General features: G+C 31.3%; 2 non-coding genes across 2 annotated transcripts; both read left to right on the plus strand.

Moving 5' to 3' along the window:
• Positions 1-1,111: 1,111 nt before the first annotated feature.
• LOC129901901 (U5 spliceosomal RNA) lies at positions 1,112-1,229 on the plus strand. The gene has a single exon (XR_008769987.1). It is a non-coding gene; the product is annotated as a U5 spliceosomal RNA (small nuclear RNA).
• A 591-nt stretch (positions 1,230-1,820) lies between these two features.
• LOC129901928 (U5 spliceosomal RNA) lies at positions 1,821-1,937 on the plus strand. Its single transcript, XR_008770008.1, has one exon. It is a non-coding gene; the product is annotated as a U5 spliceosomal RNA (small nuclear RNA).
• Positions 1,938-5,762: the final 3,825 nt, after the last annotated feature.

Below are 5,762 nucleotides of genomic sequence, written 5' to 3' on the forward strand. Positions count from 1 at the left end.
GGATCTTATACAGAAAATACATAGATCACAATTATATCAAGATTATGAATATAAATACATATAATGGACTAGAGATATTATTTATTAAAATTCAGAATCTAAACAAATATCTCAATTTGGTACGTTCAAATACATACTAAATGTACTAGAACAAGAAGTTGGAATTTTATCATTTCCATAAATATGATCGAAATATATTTAATCTTGTACTACAATCATCAATATATTTGTTCAACTTCATCTTTGATTGTGAACATTAATTTATAACTTATACGAACCGATAATTTTAAACTTTCGTGTATGAGTTAAATAACTTCATATACAAAATTGCTTATTATATAAGCAATGGACTCACATACAAACATAATGATCTATGTAAATAAATACTTTATTATAATAAATAAATAAATAAAATACTATAACTCAACTACATAATTAATAGTATATCCCAACAACACATTGACTCCGCACGAGCATAGAATCTGACCCCTCAACAACATCTCCCTTCTATCTTTATTTACTTGAATAATTGAATTTTCTTCTCGAGCTGCGGAATTAACGAGTCTGATCAATAGAGTTTTATATTTAGCTTGAAACTCGACATAATAAAATTTAAGCAAAAATTATTGAATTTTGCCAAAGTCGTTATTATAAAAGGCGACTCCACCACTAATGCAATTTTAACAACGATTTGTTTCTGCTTCTGCCAATTGGGTCCTTCACTATACACATTTAAAAAACTGAACCTGCATTCGAATTCATCTATTCAAGATACTCAATCGAAAACATCCTATGCGATATTTCATCGATCATCTTATGATTATATATTTCCTCAAAATCACAAAAAAATTAAAGTAAAATCATATCTTAAATTAATCGAACGAGAAAGTATATAGAACAACTTAATTAAATTGTTTCTATTTGAAAAAAAAATATTGGATTTTCAGTCATAAAGATATTTGAAGGTCTGAGTGGTGAAGAAGAAGGGGAAAAACCAGAAAGCAATATTTTAAAGGAGTGAGTCAGGTGAGTACCACATTGATAAAACACGAATAAATACAAAATTTGTCCCAATACAAAAAGGAAGCACATATTAGTTGGAAACTCACGCAGCCACGCAGTGAGCACAAAGCGAACTATTCTTTCGCCTTTTACTAAAGAATACCGTGTGCGCGCTGCAATTAGTGGCATACGCCAATTTTTGGAGGGGTTCTCTCTCTTTGAGTGCCCCAACAATTGTAGTTTCAATCTTTTTTTACTTGTACTTCTGATTTTGAATTGAGTGTGGTTTATTGTATTTGGTTCTTATAGACAGAATTATTTGGTGCTTATATTGGTGAGAGGTAGCAAGGTACTTCATAAAATTAGTTGAAGTTCATAAAATAAGTAGAAGTGCACACATATTGGCTAAGACACCACAGTAATATGAAGAAAAAAATGATTAAAAAAACAACATTATGGATGTGTTCAGTATTGAGGAAAAATGTTTTCCTTTGTACGGAAAACAACCTATAATTTGAGCAACTTTTGCAGTAAGCATACATTTTTGTTAACATCAGGTTGGTTCTACATAACACCTTTTATCCCAGTACAACAAACTGAAGCCAAATCAACAAAAAAGTTCACAGGACGGCTTAAGTCATTTATATTTGAAAAACATGTTGATATTCGATCGTATAGATATTTGAAGGACAGGTGAAGAAAAAGAAGAGACCAAATACTAAACAATGAGTGAATCCAATACCACATTGATAAACAAAGAGAATACAAACTTTGTTACTATATAAAAGGGAAGGACAGTTAAGATGTAGTAATCACGCAACCATGCAGTGAGCACAAAGCGAATTATTCTTTCGCCTTTTACAAAAAAATACTGTGTATGTGCTGTAATAAATGGCATACGCTAATTTTTGGAGGGGTTCTCTTCTCTAGAGTATCCCCAACAATTCTAGCTTTCAAACTTACGTAGGACTACCAATTGAAGGTTAAAAAAATTATGAAAGTATTTGCTATAAAACAATTGCAATAAAGTCATTGCTAAAATGATACTTATTTTTGGATGGAGGAAAAAAAGAAAAAACGTAAACACACATGACAACGAGTAGCTCAATGTCCTAGCCAACTTCTTCAGAACTAAACTCTCATGATGACAAGTGCCCTTATATCTAATGTTTTGCCTATCATTAGAGATAAGTATTTGACCTATTTTGCCCTGCTTAGGAAAATCATTCTTTATGATTGCAACATCACATGACTTAACTTCAGTTACAGTGTCACTATTTTGTTCACCTATAAATACATAATTCTTATACTGTTCAAAGTATCTTATAAAGAAACATTTCTTTCCCTTAAGACCTAATTTTATATATTGGGAAGAAGGATTATCAATAAAAGCAACACAAACCCAAGACTTCAAAATGCTCAAATAGGGCTTTCGTTTAGTCCACAACTCATACCGCGTAGTTGTAACTCTTTTTGAAGGGACACGATTTAAGTATGAATGTAGCAGTGAACAAAGCATCACCTAAACAGGTGGTTGACAATTTTTCTTGTGCCATTTTGGACCTAACAAGGTTCTATTTCGTCGTTCCGCAATACCATTTTATTGTGGAGTATAAGGAGTAGTTAATTGTCTTTGAATTTTTTTTTCATCACATAATCATTTGAACTCATCAAACAAATACTCTCTTCCTCGATATATTCTTAGAGCTTTTATTTTTTTATCCAATTAATTTTCAACTAAGTTCATAAACTTAATGAAGGAACCTAAATCTTCATATTTGTGAGAAATCAAATAAAATAACCAAATCGGTAAAATAATCAATAAAAGTGATGTAGTAAATAGCATCATGTCTTTGTCCTTACATCATTAGACCACAAATGTTAGAACGAATTAATTGCAATGGAGTATTAGCTCTTGTGCTTCTCTCAAATGATTTTCTTGAAGTTTTTTCAGCTAGGCAAGATTCACAAGCAGACAATTCTACTTTATCTATTTTGCCAAGCAAACCTTATTTATCGAAGCGATTCATTCTTTGCTGACCAATGTGGCCAAGCCTAGCATGCCATGTATTTACATCATTTCAAACTATTAGAAGTTGACGTAATTATTGAAACTCTGAATAACATCCAATATAAAAAATTGATCATAAAAATAACCAGTTCCATATTTTGTGTTGGCCATACATATCCAGATCATAATCATGAAAGAAAAAAACTAAACCCCAACTTAATAAACACTCTGATGGAGACTAGATTTGGTCAAATTGATGGGGCAAATAGTACATCATGTAGAAATAAAGTTCGGCCATCACACATTTTAAGTTTGCAGGTACCAATCCCTTTGACCTCCTTTTTGGAGTTATTTCCTACATACACCCATTTAGATCCTTATGTAATTAGTCAAAAATTTACAAAAGCATATCTTTCCGTTGCTATATATTCGGTGGCCCCGAGTCTACAATTCACATAGGAAGTGATTCAGTTAAAAAAGCAGAATAAAAAATATTTACATATCTATATAAATCATTAATAAGGTCATGTACCTTTTGAGGCTCAGGATAATCACGAGCAAAGTATCCCTTGTTCTCATGGTTATAGCACTTAAGCTTAGCCATTTTCACTTTTTCCTTTGGAGCAGAAACATTATTCTATCCTTGTTGATTAGTCTTAGGCTTCTTAATTTGAGACTTTTTCTTTCCCCTTCTTATGAGAAAATCCACCATATTTGTGCTTCTTGCCTACTTCATGTTTTGAACAGTAACTAGCCACATACGCATATGTGATAACATTGTTAACCCTGAGGCATTCTTTCTTGAATTTCTAATGACGCTTAGCATCTTTCATAGTTTTAATGCTAATATTATGGGTCAAGTGCATATTCATATTTTACAGTGTTGAGGTAAGGAGCGTATCACAACTTGGAGTTGTTGCTCTTTGGCCAACACATGACCGGCATATTTTAGTTCATTCACCATATTTGATATATAGCGAAGATGCTTACACATAGTATGATCAGGGTGCTTCTTAGAAGTATCAAACGTAATACCAAGGGCCCTTAACTTAGTAATTGAAGTATGACCAAACTTTTTTTTTGATACGGACCACATGTTCTTAACATCGTCATACTATCAGATTGTAACACCTAGAAGTGCCTAACTCAGATAAAGTTGAAAAATGTAGAAGAGTTGCTGAAGTATGCAACTTTTATTTGTACGGAAGACTTCATTGACCGTATAAGGTTGCACGGTCTGTGAAAGCCATCGTGAAGTGAACTTCAGAAGTTGTGTTTTCAAGACTCAGGTGTACAGAAGCTTGTACGGTCCATATGAGTGTTTACGGACTATATACCCGTCTGTAGTTCCTCTTCAACAAAGCTGGTTTTTAAGTGGTCAAGACAAATGACTTCTACGGCTCGTGGAAATGTAAACACATCATAGATGAATCTGTATGAGGAAACCTTCAAGAGTCTAGTTCTTCTTCAGTTTATGAGCACCTTTACGTACCATGAAGGGTTGTACAGTCTATGGAGGCCTTCGTGAAAAGTGATATGATAATTTATATCATGGCTATTTTAGTCTTTTCCTGTTCTTTTAACTCCCATGCTACATTGTTTTGGGCTATTATAAGTGGGATTAAAGGGTTTTTATTAGCCTAAGTCCCTAATTCCTTCTCATTCACTCAAAAATCAATTTCTTCTCTCTCAAGTTTCTCTCCTCAGGCAAAAACAAGGTTTCAAGCTTCAAGCCTCCTTCTCCAACTCTTAATTAGGGTTTCATTCAAGGTATGTGGGAACTTCGTCAATGGGTTCTTCTTCACCCATTAATTTCCAAAGAAACCTCAATTTATCAGGTTATGGCCTTCCCCAATTCTAGGGTTTCATGTTTCGTATGAGTTCTTGTTGAATTTAAGTTTTTCCTCCATGAATGATTTATTATGCATGAAATAATTTTTAATGATATTTTCATGAACCCATAATATGCAAGTATTTTCATTATCAAAATTATGTTATTTTCACATGCCAGCTTTAGACCATCTCCAACCCACCTCTATTCTTTATATTTGAAGAGTAAAATAGAGAATGGGTACTCCAACCATCCTCTATTTTACTCTCTATACTTCAAATATAGAGAGTTGAATAGTAGTTCTCCAAATTTGGAGAACTAGTATTCACCCTCTCTATTTCACTTTTTAAATATTTTTTCATTATTATATTACATTTCTACTTTCTATTATACAAAATTTGTAATTAACATATTTATTAATCATATAATGTCATTAATTAAACCTCTAGTATTCATAATTCTTTTTTAATGTAATACAACATTTTAAAAAAATTATTGTTTAATATATACTACTATCATTCCGGATTAATAGTATTTTTATTTTTTTAAAAAAATTCATCACTTTAATTTTTGTCAAATATTTCAAATATAATTTTTTAAATTTTCGTCAAATATTTCAAATATGTTATTCGATATGATTGGATTATGCCAAACATGATATAACATTGTGAAAAATTAAACATCAAAATTACTAACTTGATGTTGTCAAAATTGTACCATTTTTCATCGTCGAAAACTTAGAAATATCATTGGAAAAAAAGTATTTCTTTCAAATCAAACACATATATCAGTATTCCTTCTTCTGGCAAATCAAACAAAAATATTTCAAACACAAATATTTGAAATATATTATTTTTAATTTTTCATCAAATATTTTAAATATATTATTTTTAATTTTCGTCAAATATTTTAAATGAT

The sequence above is a fragment of the Solanum dulcamara genome, chromosome 8, assembly GCF_947179165.1.
Source record: "Solanum dulcamara chromosome 8, daSolDulc1.2, whole genome shotgun sequence".
In the NCBI taxonomy this organism is placed as follows: Eukaryota; Viridiplantae; Streptophyta; class Magnoliopsida; order Solanales; family Solanaceae; genus Solanum; species Solanum dulcamara.